Consider the following 18,178-nt stretch of genomic DNA (forward strand, 5'->3'; position numbering starts at 1 on the left):
TTGAAATTTGGAATAATGTGATATTATAAATTGGTTGTTGAATTTGACATGAAGCACAGTTACGAACAAATTTTTTAGCATCCGCATGCATGGTAGACCACCATTGCCCATCCTGAGTTATACATCGCACACAAGTAGTAAGTTGATGCATGGATTCCACCAATACTCTCATGTGCCCATTCCAAGATCTCCTCATATTAGTCAGGGTTAGGTATAAGCCGCAACACTCCATCATTACCCTAACGATATAATCTCCCTGAGATTAACTTGAATGGTCGCCATAGGTCCACATTAGAACCCGCTAGTTGTACCCACTTGTCAAAATTTCTAAGATGGGTTCAGACCATTTAGGAGCTGTCTCTACAAGGAAAAGTGTTGAATCTAACATATCATCATCCACACCCACAGGAGATTCTCCAGAGGTGATTTGAGACAAATGATCTGCCCTAAGATGAGTTGTTCCTTTTCGGACTGCCACTTCAAAATCAAACTCAAGAAGGATGACAAACCACCTCACAATCCTTCCAGTTGCACAAGGCTTATTCATCAAATATAGCAGTGCTTGATGGTCCACAAAAATTATAAATTTGTTTACCAGTAATGGCGAAACTTTTTCACTACATATATCATGGACAAACCTTCTCTTTCTGTTGTGGTATAATTCTTCTCAGCATTGTTCAACTGTCGACTAGCATATGAGATTGGAAAATCCTTATTATGTTCTCCCGATTGAGCCAAAATACATCGAATTGCAAAGTTTGAAGCATCAATATGGACATGAAAGATTTGGTTCCAATCTGGTGCCCGTAAGATGGGTGCAGACACTAATGCTTGCTTCAACTTTTCAAAGGATTCCTCACACTCATGAGTACAATTAAACTTTACAAGAAGAGCATATAATGGTCTGGCTAGGACAGCGTACATGTAGATGAATCAACGATAATAGCCACAATGTCCCATGAATATTTGTACCCCTTTAGGGTTGATAGGCCGAGGCAATGAGACAATGACATCAACTTTATCCATATCTGTTGAAATACCATTGCGAGAAACAATATGGCCCAAAATCTTCCCTTGTCTTACCATGAATTTGCACTTGTCAGGATTCAAGCATATACGATAAACTTTACACTTTTGGAATACAAGTCTGAGGTGTTCTATATGATTATCACGCTCTTGTGAGTGAACACATAAATAATCCATGAAGATCTCAAGAAATAGCCTAAGGTACTCCTTGAATACATGACTCATTAACTACTGAAAGGTTGCAGGTGCATTTGTTAGACCAAATGGCATTACATGATAGGCAAAGATGCCATCTTTAGTAGCAAAGGCTGTCTTGTGTTGATCCTTTGGATCAATTTTGATACTTCATTGTAACCAGAGAATCCATCCAAGAAACTATATGCCTTTTTCCCTGCAACACATTCCAAAACATGATTCATGATTGGAAGTAGGTAATGATTACGTATAGTAGCTGCATTTACCTTCTTGAGGTTTACACATACTCGAAGTTTTCCATTTTTCTTGGGCACCACTACAATAGGGGAGACCCATTCAGTGTGTTCAATCTCATAGATAAATTTTACCTCTAAGAGCTTGTCTATTTCTTCTTTTATCTTTCGTGCAAAATTTTCATTGTAAGTATAAGGACGTTGCCTGGAAGGCTTTGCATCCTCTCGTAATGGAATTGTATGCTGACATATGCTTGGATCAAGTCCTTTGAGGTCTTTATAACTCCAAGCAAAAACATCGCGATACTCCTTTATTGTTTGAATTAATAACTTCTCCTCATCTAAGGACAAGTGTGTGGCAATCCACACATAGCGAGGCTCTTTTCTTGGCTCAACGATATCAATTTTTTTGCATCTTTTGGACCATCATATGAAACCCCTGGCACGCTTGGCTTTTGTCGCATGGGCTGTTGAAGAACAATCTTCCGATCTTGAAGAGTGTACTGTGTGAAGTTGGGGGGAACATTGAGACCTTGTCCTTGTCCACTTGAGTCATCATGTGGTTTTGAGCTCTCTTTTGCAATCTTGCATTAGAGTTTTTTGTTCGATTGTTATCTTTGCACTTCTGACACTCTCTTTTAAATCGGTTTGAGACTTGAGTTTTTGTTTTGGTCTCTGTTTTTTTATGATTTTTGCTAACAATTTTTAGCTTTTCTCCTGGTTGGAATCCATCTGATCGTTTTACTTGGTCTTTGAAACTATCTTGTGCTTGGACATAGTATAGATATCCATTCTTTCCTGAGAAGTGAGGTGGTGGTCGAGAGTGTTCATTCTTAAACTCCTCGTTTTCTTTTTGTATTCTCTCACGTCGTTCCCTCTCATCTTGTTTACGGATTCTCTTATGGCTCTTGCAGCATTTACGTTTAGGTCGGCATCGAGGGATCTCTACTTGAACCTCCCTTCCTCTCAAGAGTAGGCATGCCTTTCCTAACTCTTCCTCGAGGATTATCACATCATCATCAAAATCAGAGTGCCATCTGTCAGGCTAAAATTTGAAAGGTGTTTTTGGTCACTGTACATACGTGTGCATGGTGTGAATGAGAACTTGGCCATGGAATGCCTTGCCAGGTGTACAGGGTGGATGGATTTGGATTTGGGCTTGTGCAGACCTGTCCAAAACAGGGTCCATGGAGATGGTATCAGCCGCTTGGTCGTCTTGAAGTGTGTGCGCGTCCAAAGGATGAGTGGACACTAGCCGGTTTGTGTGGAAGTTATGGCATGATGGGCAATAAAAGGTAATGGGCCAAGGTCATAGGAACATTGGTGTGAAAGGAATAGCATGGTGGCTATTTTTTTTCAAAATAATAAATAAAAATATAAGGATAAACGTGGCCAGCTATTAGAGTTGGCGTGGAGCTTTACTACGCTGCCAACGCATATTCCAGAAGACGGTCGAAGGTGGCGGGTCGGCAGCGTGCAGATAAAGTGGAGGATCGATCGCTTTGTTATGGGGGGCTCTCTTGGGCGTAAACTGTAGGCCACAAAGGATGCGCAACAAAAAGGGTGGCTGCAGGTGACTATGGGGTGATGCACAACTGAGGAGCGCTGTGGGGCAGCGAGACGACTGGCGAAGGCTGACAGGCTTGGGTTTGTTGGTGTGTGGCTGGTGTAGAGGCCAACGGGGAGCCTCCCGGGTGAAGAATCTGACTGTGGGCCATCGTGAAGTGGCGGGCTTGCAGAGAGCGCAAGTGGAACGCAGCTAAGGAGTGTTGCTGGCTGAAGGGCTGCAGGTACATGAAGTGGGGCCTCCCGTGTGAAGGGAGGGTGGATGTGCAGGTCGAAGGGCTGGCAGAGGCCAGAGGGGCTCTCTGGCGCAGCTGAGAAACAAGAGGTAGGAGCAGCTGGAGGGCGCCAGGTCGTTGAAGCTGCTGTTCGACTGGTTGACAGGCTGCCGACTTGTAGAGATGAAGTGGGTGCAGAAGGCGTCAAAGGTGACTGCTTGGCGCAAGGTAGCTGGTCGTGTGGGCTGGCATAGCTGAAGCACAGAGGTGAGACAAAGTCAAGTGTGACTGCAGGCTTGAGTGTAGTGGGGCTGGTGCAGACACAAAAGAGAGGTCGCCTAGATGGTGGGTAGTGGCTTCGAAAGCGGAGAGAGAGCTCAAGCCGAAAGTGGAAGGCGCCATGGAGCTGTTGGGTTTTGGAGTTTCCTGGACAGCAAGAGCATGTGGCTCGAGTGGGAGTGAAGTGGGGTGCAGCTGCTAAAGGGCAGGTGAATGGTGGAAGCCGCTTGGGTTTTCAACAAGTACGAGGGCTGGTGTGGGCCGCATAGTTGAAGCCGACAGAAGACAGAGCTGGGTGCCGAGTGAAGCAGAGAGAGATTGGTGTTGCTGCTTGGTGGTGGGCCGGTAGAAAGCAGGGCAGATAAGCTGCCTGGGTTTGTTGTGAAGCTGGCAGAGGATCAGCACAAAGACTGAGAGAGAGATGATGGTGTAGCTGCTGACGACACATGCAGAGTAGATGGGCTGCAGAGAGAGTTGAGGGTTAGCTGGTGTGGGCGCCTTCTGAAGTGAGAGTGGTCGGGTTCTTTCTAAGACCGTATTAGGTAAAGTGGGAAAAATCCCATTCCCACATTGAAAAATTGTATGCATTTAATCTAGAATCTACCTTCTTCAACCTAGTATAAAAAATTTAAAAATGGTTTGCTTTATGAAGTGCTGCTAGATCGAACCTAGCTTGATCTTAGAAATAGAAACTTAGGTTTCAAGATTTTTCAGATCCACCACTTGAAGGTATCCTTATATACACAACCACTACAAATTATCATTATTAAGGATAGAAAGAGTCTCCTTGGAGTAGGATGCACTTTGTGAAAATTACGATTATAAATTTTCATTTTGATGAAGCTAATTCTACTAAAGAAATAATAAAACTTTTGCATTAACAACCAAAAGATAGCTGGATAAAAGGAGTCCCCTTAAAGTAGGATGCACTGTGGATTCATAAGAGGAGTCTCCTTAGACTAGGATGCACTCCATCTATGAATTTATTTATTGTGTTAAAATTTGTTCAATGCATTGCAAAGATACACAATTGAACAGTCTGCTCCCAAAGTTGGCCAAATTACAAAGATCCTCTATATTTTATTATACTAGAGACCATATTCAAAGACCATTTACATTCAATTATAAAATGAAGTAACAAAATGTGCTAGTATCATGGGGGTGTAATTTTGATTTTAAGGGGTTCTAGCTCCACCACATGGTAGAGCTAGAATTTTGAGCTAGCTCTACCATGTGGAGCTACAACACATTGAGGAGCATTTAAAGATTTTTAGATCCACCACTTGGCCATTCTACAGTCCATAAGAAACCAAGATATAACATTTGATTGATCTAGACCCCCAATTACATACATTGATACAAGAGATTGCATTTTGAGAGTCCCCTTAGAGTAGGATGCACTCTCCAATTTTAAAGCTTCATTGTAATGAACAAGACAAAATGAACAAGATTTTATAAATTGAGGTGGTGAAGGTATTATACTTATATATACAACCGTTACAGATTAACATTATTAAAGATAGAAAGAGTCTCCTTGAGTAGGATGCACTTTGTCAAAATTACGGTTAAAAGATTTCATTTTGATGAAGCTTATTCTACTAAAGAGTCCCCTTAAATTATGATGCACTTTGTCAATAGATAAAAGGAGTCTCCTTAAAGTAGGATGCACTCATCTACGACTCCATTATAATAAAACATTGTAAATGAAACTGAATTTATTTTTTTGTGTTAAAATATGTTCAATGCCTTGCAAAAGGCACACAATTGAACAGCACGCTCGCGAAGATGGCCAGATTACAAAGTTCCTTTATATTTTATTATAATAGAGACCATTTACAAAGACCATTTACATTCAATTACAAAAGGGAGTAACAAAATGTACTAGTGTCATGGGGGTGTATTGGTTGAATGAGGTATTGAGCTTCTTTTTAAGCATGTTCATTTTGTGTACTCACAAGATTACACACTTAGATTATTCTCTCAATTATTATCTTGATTATCATCTTGATTGTTGAACACATTGTAGTAGCTATCATCGAGTTTCAATGTATTCTTGTTGTTGTACAAAACATGGAGACCCCAAAAGAAATGAACTTTTTTGAAGAAAACTCGTGTAGTTATTTATCTGAAATGGACAATGTAGCGAGATATTTGACTTGTTGCTCATATTGAGGTGTCTAGCTAGCATGGGCTAGCAGTCCAACGTCAATCACTTTATCTCTTCACTTTAGATCTAGCACTTGTCTGTTATAGAGCTGAAAAGGATTTCTTGATCCATGACTTATCCATTCTAGATCCTGTTCCACCACTTGGACATTATAGAGCTAGACTTCAGTGGATGCAAGCTCCACCAAACGGTAGATCTAGACTCAAAATTATAGTCGTATTTTATGACTTCCAAAGGTTTAGGTCTACCACACATGGATACTAGCTCCACCATGTGGTAAGGCCAAAATTCCATGAAGAGACCATGGCTGCTACCTCCACCACATGGTGGAGCTAGAGCTCAATAAGATACCACATGGTGGAGCTAGCTAGAGCTCAATAAGATACCACATGGTGGAGCTAGCTAGCTAGAGCTCAATAAGATACCACATGGTGGAGCTAGCTAGCTAGCTCCATGAAATTATACAGCTAGACTTCAATGGATGGTAGCTCCACCACATGGTAGATATAGACATAGAATGCTAGCTCTACCAACGTGGAGCAAGAACGCATTGAAAGAACCAAGATCTACCATTTGTTCAATCTAGACTCCCAAGTAAAAACATTGATACAAGAGATTGTATATTGAGAGTCCCCTTAGAGTAGGATGCACTCTCCAATTTTATGACTGCATTGTAATGAACAAAGACTAAATAATTTGAAACAAGAATTTATAATTTGACATGGTGAAAGTTTCCTTATATACACAACTACTACAAATTAACATTACTAAAGATAGAAAGAGTCTCCTTGCAGTAGGATGACCTTTGTCAAAATGATAGTTAAAAGTCTTCACCTACTCTTACTAAAAAAATAATAATTTGCAAACTTTGACCAAAAGATAAAAGGATAAAAGGAGTCCCCTTAGAGAAGGATGCACTCCATTTATGACTCAATTATAATAAGACATTGTAAATGAACATGAATTTATTGCTTGTGCTAGAATTTGTTCAATGCTTTGCAAAGGCAAACATTTGAACAGTATGCTCCATAAGAGGCCTCATTACAATATCATATTTCAATATATGGCTTTTTATTACATTAAAAAAAGGCCAAAATACTTGCATCCTCTACATTTGATTATATTAGGGACAAACAAAATGAGCTTCATGGTGGTGTATTACTTTCATGATGCCTCCTCTTGTTGCTTTGCTTGATTTGTACTCTCTGCTTGCCTCTCTGCCTCAGCTTCAGCCTCCTCTCTTTGCTTTCTTTGAATTTCAAGTTGTTCCTGTCTCTCTGCCTCAGCATCAGCCTCCTGCTGTTGCTTCCACACCTCTGCCTTTTTCCTATTCTCTACTTCCAATTTCTCTTCTTCAAGCCATTTCTTCATCACATCATCTGAGAATTGGTTAGGTTTTTCTTCAAAGGCATTATCCCATGTATACTCTTGCCAATCTTCATTCTGTAGCCATAAAAACAACCAATTTCTTAAATCTTCTGTCAAAAAACTATATCTTTCCTTGGAAGGTTGATGGTATAATTCTCGGACTATTAACCAGGTTCCTCGTCCATTCTTAAACACCTTATAGTAGCTATCATCAATTATCAATGTATTTTTCTTGTTGTACAAAGGATGGAGACCCCAAAAGGTCTCAAGCTTTTTAAAGAAAACTTGTCTATTCTGCACAACCCATGTGGATTTTGAACAATGCTCTTGTGAGAGAACACCTGCAAACTTGGGCTTTTGTTGTGGAAATACTGTGTCAATTATTCCAGAGAGCTTAGTTCTCCTACATGCGCTCCAAATAAAAACATAAAAGAATTGAATACACCAATCTAAGAACTCATGTGCATCCTTGTGACATAGGACATAACGATATTGGTTAATTGGATATTTTACCAACTCGTTGCTATAAGGAGGAACCTTCTCATCATATTGGGTTTCGACAACATGGCACAACAAACCATTAAGGTTTAGAATAATAGCCCTCCTATCATCCTCTTTGCGTAGGGGTACGCATATTGGGTCTGACAAATACCATGTCAGTATGATAACCCCCTCGGAGGGATGCACAAAGCGCAACCTTGCATCAATTTCCCGTAGACGGTCAAGATGGCGCTGAACCAACTGTCTTCGTACACTCTGGATTTTCTTGGACATGTGACGTACTAATGCTCTGTGACGAAGAAGTCGCCTCTGCCAATTAGAATCAATCACATGACCTGGAAAAAAATGAGCATGCTTAATGATAAAGGTGTGCATGTGGGGGAAGGCATGTTACAACTACTTTTATGCAAAGATAGATTTTAAACAATTACAAAACAAATGTGACTATGCACGCTAACATTAAACTATATACTGTTCTAAAATGTTGACTTTAGTTGCATTACAAAATGACTCAAGATGCAAAGACTCTTTCCATTTGATTCTAAAAAGACGCGACAAAATGTGCTAGAAGGTATCAAAATGTGGTGAAATTAGAATGCATTGATCTAGATCAACCACGTGGTAGAGCTAGAATGCACTGTTCTAGCTCAACCATGTGGTAGGGCTAGAATATTTTTAAATCTAGTTCTACCATGTGATAGAGCTATATCAAAGTATTCTAGCTCGATCCCATGGCAAAATTAGAAATAATATTTGAAGTCCAGCTCTAGCACGTGGTAGAGCTGTATCAAAATATTTTAGATAGACCCCATGGTAGAACTAGAATGGTTGGAAGTCCAACTCAACCATGTGTGGTGACGTGGAAGAGCTAGAATGCATTGATCTAGCTCTACCATATGGTAGAGCTAGAACGCTTTCAAGTCTAGCTCTACCATGTCGTGGAGGTAGAATGCTTTGATCTAGCTCTACCATATGGTAGAGCTAGAACGCTTTCAAGATAACTCTACCATGTCGTGGAGGTAGAATGCTTTGAAGTCTAGCTCTACCATGAGGTGGAGCTAGAAGGCATTGATCTAGCTCTACCATAGTCCATATATGTAGGAATTAAAATCATAAGACAAAGATCAAGCTTCCATACATTTTCAAATTAGGAGGCCCCTTATAGTAGAGTGCACTCCAACATTTATAAAATTATTTGAAGAGTAATACATTTGCCACTACTTTAAAAACAAGACAAAATTTCTTGTCAATTCATGATTGCAAAAAGATAAAATTCCTCCAAAAAAATACAATCCTTGGTGACAAATGGCTTCTTTAAGTGAATACTCCTTGGAACAATATCCTTGAAATAAATCTGCAAGAAACCATCATAAATTAAGTTTCTTCATTGTGAATACACAATTGTTGTATAAAATCATGTATTTAGTTATAATTATCATTTATGTTGGATAGTACCTTAGTTATTTCTATCACGTTGGAGAAGATTGTACTCATTTAACACCTTGTTTATGAAAGCCCTTGCATTGGCTGCCTTCAACTGTGTTGTGGTAGAACCCAATTTTCTAGCTAGAGAAATCACTTGTGGTCCCCTCATGCTAGCAATACTGACTCGTTCTTTTGCCATAATTTCTATTATCTCTTCTCTTTTGTTTTCATATTGTCTCGCTAATACCTCTTGATTGTTGACATACTTTTGTATAATCTCTGATAGTGGAAGCCTATCAGTGTAGATTGTCTTCTGTGACCAATTTAAATTGCGCTTTCTCCAAAAATCTACCACACCTCTGTATTCATTTTCATTGGATACTGGAGGTTGTCCGTAGCGATTAGAGCCAATGATCTCACGCACATCTTCACTCTCATCAAGCTGCAATAAGTAAGGGAGCAGCTCATCAATGAGAATATTGTCGACCATCCTTTCTTCATTAAACTTTGCAGGATATATACAATTATTATCAGGAGAAGCACATCCCTTGTATGGAGAGTCATCAATAAGAACCGTTCTACGAGCATCACAATCAAAACATGAAGCAATTTTTGATAATGGCTTGAACATTGCCTGAACTGTTGGATTATCAGGTCTAGCTATTTTACCACTTTTATCCTTCTCGCAAGCCTCTTGAGCCCAAACTACAAAAAAAGGCAATATCTCTCCTGCTCTGTCTTGTAATGTTCTCAATATTTGAAGAACATTACTCTCTGTCGGCTGTTGACCAGATCCCAACATTAATATTTTTTAATAAAATCTTCAAGAATTGGATACATCCTGGCCTTAGTACAATATATCGTTTTGAATCCATTTGAATAGTTTCATGTATTGAAGATGGTTGTTGTTGACAACGTTTCAGTAGTAGACCATTCAGGTCCAACACAATTGTCAACATAGATTTCTTGGAGATAGCAGTGTCGGCACTTCTTGGTACTTCTTCTTCAGGCTGGAAACTCTCACCCATTGCTTCATTTGTTGGAGATTTAGGTACCCCAATCTCATTGTCAGCATTTGTCTTTAAACCTTCTGGATGGACATCACTGAATGTGTGGGAGACGCTCTCATCCACAGTTTGATTGTGGCATTCCGCCGTAGCTACTTCACTTGGTGCTACTATCTCAATTTCGGGATCTAAAAGAAAAAAAAGTAACATTGACTCAACAATCTTTCAAACTAAAAGAATTTACAATTGTAACACTCACTCTTAACACATGTTTATTGGTGTAATCTAAAAGAAAATCATGTTTGGATACCAATTATAAATTCTAGTTGCTCACTCTAGAATTGGAGGGTTTAAAATGGATTTCCAAATACACCCATTATTCTAGCTCTACCGTTTGGTAGAGCCAGTTTGCAAGGGAGCTCTTGTTGGAAGTAGCCCTTGAGATCCACTCTTGATCCACTCTTGAGCTCCAAGAGTAGGTGGAGGTGAGAAACACAAAACCACTCAACTATATGGTAAAGCTAAAATTTTAGATGTTTTTGATTTTCCATATGGTAGAGCTGAAATTTATAAGTCTTGCTTTACCACGTGGTTGAGTTGGGGATCAAGATAGCTTCTTTATGGGTGGAGCCAGTAGACTTCCATAGGTTCTAGGTCTAGACTTCAATGGGTTCTAGCTCATCGCACGTGACAAGAACCAAGGAGCTAGAATTGCATTTGAACTAGCTCTGGTGGAGCTAGAAATGCATTGGCCTAGCTCAACCATATGGTAGAGCTAGACTTAAATGGATGCTCTGCAAAAACTGTCTTTGGGGGGGTGCATTGGCCTAGCTCCACCACTTTGAAGAGGTAGCTAGACTTTAATGGATTCTTGGTCCACCACTTTGAAGAGGTAGCTAGCTCCACCAAATTGTAGACCTATTGAAATCTAGATCTACCACAGGATAGGATTGAAGTAAATGAGAGGATCTCTAGCTCTATCATCTTAGATTAATAAGCAAGATTTTCAGATTCACCAACTGGCCATTGTGCGACCACTAAGTAGGCTTTCCAAATTCACCAATTGATTATGTAAAAAGTGAATTTGTCAATGAACATGTTAGGATCCATAACTTGGTGATTCTAGATTTCAAAGCCCAATTTGGAGAGAGCTACAAAAATACTACTAAAAAATGAACCAAGGATATAACAAGTCAAAACATCACCAAATCAAAGTATTGAAGATACAAAGAAAGCCCATTAAGAAGTTACATACTGTCTTCAAAATCCAAAAAATCTCGAGCTGAACGAACTTCACCATGGCTCGATCTTTCCGTGGTATTCCTTGGATTGTTAGAAATAGGCGGTACTGGTTGCTCATTTCTTGACTTTGCAAAGTCAAGAAGCCTTGTTCCCATCTTTCTTTGATCTTCAATACTCTCCACTAGGCAAATCACTTCCTTATTTAGTGCTAGCCCTAGCTCGATGATGTAGCCATTACTGAAAAGATCAACAAGCTTGCAGCCTTCTCTGCAATACTTTCGAATACATTGCTTGATCAAAAGATTCTTCTTGATTCTTAGAAACTCAATGTCTGGGATAGTTTTAACATCTTCATTATCTATATCGAGAAGTCCAGTATCCAATATTGTCGCTTGTGTACCTGGATCAGGAACATCTACTAGTCCTTGAAAGGCATCTCCCTTGCTGAAAAACACTAAGGATGTGAAGAACTCTATTGCACCAATGCATCGGTTGTCACGTCGAAAATGCAATGCCCCATTATACTGTTCCTTTGCTATGCCACTCAAATTTTTTAAAGCATTTTGCAAGTGAATAAAATCTGTAATATTTAGAAAGGTAAGCAACACATATTGGGATGGCAAAGATCTACCAGCTGGCTGCTGTAATAATCATAATGCCGTTCAAAAGATTGCAAAATGATTCCACATCCCAATGCATATTTCTTCCCAAATCTTCAGTGTTATCCAGAACACATAACCCAATGGAAATTGGATTGTTGAGGTGGCGCTTCAAGTAGTAACTCCCGTCGAATGGAAGACTCACAGCATAAATACACCAAGGAAGATCCAAGGACAAGGTTGAACTTTCTTTGCTGAGGCTGATATTCCACTCCACATATTGCCTTGCTTCTACTGGAAAATCAATCTTCTTTGATCCAACCTGTAGCTTTGACTTTATATACACATCACATAACTTCAAAAGAACTGAGTATACAACCTCATTGATGCTATAGGTGATAGTCAATTCTGACCAATCTTGACATTGTTTGTCCTTGTTCAGAGTGTTGAACTCTACAAGCAATGCATCTTGCATAATTTTATCTTGCTTGAGCTGCTTGATACGCTCTGGCATGTCAATCACATCTACATCCTTAGTACCCTTTGAAAGAACAATTTTTCCAGACCTGATTTCTGATTGTATTTGTTTGACTTCTTGTTCATCTAGCCCAGCAAGACATCTGAAAACTGTGGCAGTTGGTTTCTTGTTTTGCTTCTCCATGATTTCAAGCCAGCCTTTGAAAACTTCATCAGAGTAAATGACCATGTGAGACTGCTTTGAAATGAAGGATGCTCCCACCGTAATTCTAGCCATTCGTAAAAATTTCTGCAAAGAAATAAAAGAAAAAAAGATCAAAATCAAGTATTTTTTTCAAAACTTATAATTATAAGAGAGCAAGGGATATGGACATACATCCCAGTCTACACGAGATGATGAGCCCTCTGTTACTCCAGATGGTGGCCTTGACGGAGAATTATTGAAGATCCACTGACTCCTCAAGTGCTGCAAGACATCATAGTATGGTTGTTTGACATATAATGATTGGGCCTCTTCATTAGCTATAGCAGATATGGCCGTCGCAACTTGTGGCTCTGGATCTACAACAATTCGAGCCTTCCTTTTTTCATACACTTGTATCAGATCTTGAGCACGACCATCTTTTTCCATTTCTTGATACCGTAAGAATTTTGCAGCATAGATGGAATGTTGGCCATCAATAATCCAATATGAATACTCAGTGAGTTTCTCCTCTATTACCTCACTTAGTTTCATTGGAATTCCTTTCTTCTTGCCAGCATTCTTTACAGGCATCAAGTATGCACACGCTCCTGGCCTGTTTGCACTTGCACCAAAAAATAACACGCATTCATCCACACGGTGAGGTTCTATTTGACGGGAGTTATAGTGATCAGGAGCTAGCCAGCATTGATCTACAGGGATCTCATACTCTTTGTACTTGAATGGAAAATACTTAGAGTATTTTTCCATACCCCCTGTATCACTCTTTTGTGCCTTTTGCACCTCATTTTCCAAAACTTTGGGATCCACAAATCTTATTTTTGTTGAATTTTCTAAGCCTGTTTTCTCTATTGTAGATTTAAGAACTGCTTCATCTACATCCATAATACATGTACTGCTTTTTGCCTTTTTTTGAACTGGATTTTTAGAGGGCGTTTTCTCTTTTTTTTGTTTGCCTTTCACACAATAAGCAATGGAAGCTTGCAACTCTTCAAGAGTTATTTCTTGACTTGCACAATCTAACTTCCACCCTCGAGAGAACATAGTATCTTGTTTATCTCTTACTATTCGTTCAATAATGAATGCCTTGGGATCTAGTTGATACTCATGGATCCCACGTACCCCAATATTTATGCATTCAATATCGGGATGAGAATCAACTACAGAAATATAAGATAGAGTCATTGATCCCAGATCCTCAAAAGTATCCACGCCCACATCACTAGCAACAAATAGATGAATTTTGTTAAATTGTGAACCCTGAAGACCCCAAATATCTAAGTACCACTGTCATCGTTGATCAGCAGAGGCAAAGTTAACACTGTCCAGAACTTCCACCACTTTTCTTTTCTGAGACATCTTTCACCTACAACAAAAACCACAATTGTTAATTATAGTTATTGTATTCTTACACTTTAAAAAAAACTTACAATATCATATTCAAAAATCACAATATATATCCATGAAAACACTGTGGAGGAGATGAAGAGTATTTCCATCTTGGAGATCTCAATACATTTGTTAGTCTTGCTCTACCACATGGTAGAGCTAGATAAATCCATTCTAGCTGGACTTCAAAGTATTCTAGTGCTGGTTTTTCAATGGATATTATCTCTACCGGGTGGCAGAGCAAGATTAATAAATGTATTGACCAGAATGCTTTGAAATGTAGCTCTACCATGTGGTGGAGCTAGAATCCATTCTTCTAGCTCTACCATGTGGTAGAGCTAGACTTTAATGAATGTAACCGGCTGAGCTTGAATGTAACTGTGGTAGAGCTGCATTCTACCTAAACCTTACTGTAGAGATAGAATGCTTTGAGGTCTAGCTCTACTATGTGGTGGAGCTAGAATTGCATTTGAGGTCTAGCTCTACCATGTGGTAGAGCTAGAATCGTAGAGGTAGAAAGCTTTGAGGGCTAGATCTACCATGTAGCAGAGCAAGAATGCATCAATCTAGCTGTGTTCCATACACATCAACAAAACCAATTACTCCAAGAAGAGACCTACTTCTCATGACAAGAATCAAGGAGCTAGAATTACATTTGATCTAGCTCTACCACGTGGTAGAGCTGTATTCTACCTAGACCACCTCGTAGAGCTAGAATGCTTTAGGTCCAGCTCCACCATGTGGTGGAGCTAGAATGCATTCTTCTAGCTCTACCACCATGTGGTAGAGCTAGACTTCAATGAATGTACCAGCCGGCTGAGGTTGAATGTAACTGTGGTAAACCACATTATAGAGCTAGAATGCTTTGAGGTCTCTACCATGTGGTGGAGCTATTATTGCATTTGAGGTCTAGCTCTACCATGTGGTGGAGCTAGAATCGTAGATGTAGAAAGCTTTGAGATCTAGCTCTACCATGTCTAGCTCTACCATGTGGTGGAGCTAGAATCGTAGAGGTAGAAAGCTTTGAGGTCTAGCTCTACCTTGTGGTAGAGCAAGAATGCATCGATCTAGCTATGTTCCATACACATCAACAAAATCAATTACTCCAAGAAGAGACCTACTTCACATGACAAGAACCAAGGAGCTATAATTGCATTTGAGGTCCAGCTCTACCACGTGGTAGAGCTGTATCCAACCTAGACCACATCGTAGAGCTAGACTGCTTTGAGGTCTAGCTCTACCATGTGGTGGAGCTAGAATTGCATTTGAGGTCTAGCTCTACCATGTGGTAGAGCTGTATTCTATCTAGACTACATCGTAGAGCTAGAATGCTTTGAAGTCCAGCTCTACCATGTGGTGGAGCTAGAATGCATTCTTCTAGCTCTACCATGTGGTAGATCTAGACTTTAATGAATGTAACTGGATGAGGTTGAATGTAACTGTTGTAGAGCTAGACCTCAAAGCTTTCTACCTCTACGATTCTAGCTCCACCACGTGGTAGAGCTAGACCTCAACTGAAATTCTAGCTCCACCACATGGTAGAGCTAGACCTCAAGGAATTCTATCTTAATTACTCCATCTTGGAGCTCTCAATTTATTAGTCTTGCTCTACCACATGGTAGAGCTAGATAAATGCATTCTAGCTGGACTTTAAAGTATTCTAGTGCTGGTTTTTCAATGGATATTATCTCTACCAGGTGGCAGAGCACGATTAATAAATGTATTGAGACCAGAATGCTTTGAAATCTAGCTCTACCATGTGGTGGAGCTAGAATGCATTCTTCTAGCTCTACCATGTGGTAGAGCTAAACTTCAATGAATGTAACCGGCTGAGCTTGAATGTAACTGTGGTAGAGCTGCATTCTACCTAAACCTTACTGTAGAGATAGAATGCTTTGAGGTCTAGCTCTACCATGTGGTGGAGCTAGAATTGCATTTGAGGTCTAGCTCTACCATGTGGTAGAGCTAGAATCGTAGAGATAGAAAGCTTTGAGGGCTAGATCTACCATGTAGCAGAGCAAGAATGCATCGATCTAGCTGTGTTCCATACACATCAACAAAACCAATTACTCCAAGAAGAGACCTACTTCTCATGACAAGAATCAAGGAGCTAGAATTGCATTTGATCTAGCTCTACCACGTGGTAGAGCTGTATTCTACCTAGACCACCTCGTAGAGCTAGAATGCTTTAGGTCCAGCTCCAGCATGTGGTGGAGCTAGAATGCATTCTTCTAGCTCTACCACCATGTGGTAGAGCTAGACTTCAATGAATGTACCGGCCGGCTGAGGTTGAATGTAACTGTGGTAAACCACATTATAGAGATAGAATGCTTTGAGGTCTCTACCATGTGGTGGAGCTATTATTGCATTTGAGGTCTAGCTCTACCATGTGGTGGAGCTAGAATCATAGATGTAGAAAGCTTTGAGGTCTAGCTCTACCATGTGGTGGAGCTAGAATCGTAGAGGTAGAAAGCTTTGAGGTCTAGCTCTACCTTGTGCTAGAGCAAGAATGCATCGATCTAGCTGTGTTCCATACACATCAACAAAATCAATTACTCCGAGAAGAGACCTACTTCACATGACAAGAACCAAGGAGCTATAATTGCATTTGAGGTCCAGCTCTACCACGTGGTAGAGCTGTATCCAACCTAGACCACATCGTAGAGCTAGACTGCTTTGAGGTCTAGCTCTACCATGTGGTGGAGCTAGAATTGCATTTGAGGTCTAGCTCTACCATGTGGTAGAGCTGTATTCTATCTAGACTACATCGTAGAGCTAGAATGCTTTGAAGTCCAGCTCTACCATGTGGTGGAGCTAGAATGCATTCTTCTAGCTCTACCATGTGGTAGATCTAGACTTCAATGAATGTAACCGGATGAGGTTGAATGTAACTGTGGTAGAGCTAGACCTCAAAGCTTTCTACCTCTACGATTTTAGCTCCACCACATGGTAGAGCTAGACCTCAACTCAAATTCTAGCTCCACCACATGGTAGAGCTAGACCTAAGGAATTCTATCTTAATTACTCCATCTTGGAGCTCTCAATTATACATTTATTAGTCTTGCTCTACCACATGGTAGAGCTAGATAAATGCATTCTAGCTGGACTTTAAAGTATTCTAGTGCTAGTTTTTCAATGGATATTATCTCTACCAGGTGGCAGAGCAAGATTAATAAATGTATTGACCAGAATGCTTTGAAATCTAGCTCTACCATGTGGTGGAGCTAGAATGCATTCTTATAGCTTTACCATGTGGTAGAGCTAGACTTCAATGAATGTAACCGGGTGAGGTTGAATGTAACTGTGGTAAAGCTGTATTCTACCTAAACCACATTGTAGAGATAGAATGCTTTGAGGTCTAGCTCTACCATGTGCTGGAGCTAGAATTGCATTTCAGGTCTAGCTCTACCATGTGGTGGAGCTAGAGTCGTAGAGGTAGAAAGCTTTGAGGTCTAGCTCTACCATGTGGTAGAGCAAGAATGCATCCATCTAGCTGTGTTCCATACACATCAACAAAACCAATTACTCCAAAAAGAGACCTACTTCACATTACAATAACCAAGGAGCTAGAATTACATTTGATCTAGCTCTACCACCTGGTAGAAAGCTTTGAGGGCTAGATCTATCCTGTGGTAGAGCAAGAATGCATCGCTCTAGCTGTGTTCCATACACATCAACAAAACCAATTACTCCAAGAAGAGACCTACTTCTCATGACAAGAATCAAGGAGCTAGAATTGCATTTGATCTAGCTCTACCACGTGGTAGAGCTGTATTTTGCCTAGACCACATCGTAGAGCTAGAATGCTTTAGGTCCAACTCCACCATGTGGTGGAGCTAGAATGCATTCTTCTAGCTCTACCATGTGGTAGAGCTAGTCTTCAATGAATGTACCGGCTGACGTTGAATGTATTCGTGGTAGAGCTGTATTCTACCTAAACCACATTATAGAGACAGAATGCTTTGAGGTCTAGCTCTACCATGTGGTGGAGCTATTATTGCATTTGAGGTCTAGCTCTACCATGTGGTGGAGCTAGAATCATAGATGTAGAAAGCTTTGAGGTCTAGCTCTACCATGTATAGCTCTACCATGTATAGCTCTACCATGTGGTGGAGCTAGAATCGTAGAGGCAGAAAGCTTTGAGGTCTAGCTCTAACTTGTGGTAGAGCAAGAATGCATCGATCTAGCTGTGTTCCATACACATCAACAAAACCAATTACTCCAAGAAGAGACCTACTTCACATGACAAGAACCAAGGAGCTATAATTGTATTTGAGGTCCAGCTCT

The sequence above is a fragment of the Cibotium barometz genome, chromosome 61 (assembly GCF_041138505.1).
Source record: "Cibotium barometz isolate CiBa-2024 chromosome 61, ASM4113850v1, whole genome shotgun sequence".
NCBI classification, from domain to species: Eukaryota; Viridiplantae; Streptophyta; class Polypodiopsida; order Cyatheales; family Cibotiaceae; genus Cibotium; species Cibotium barometz.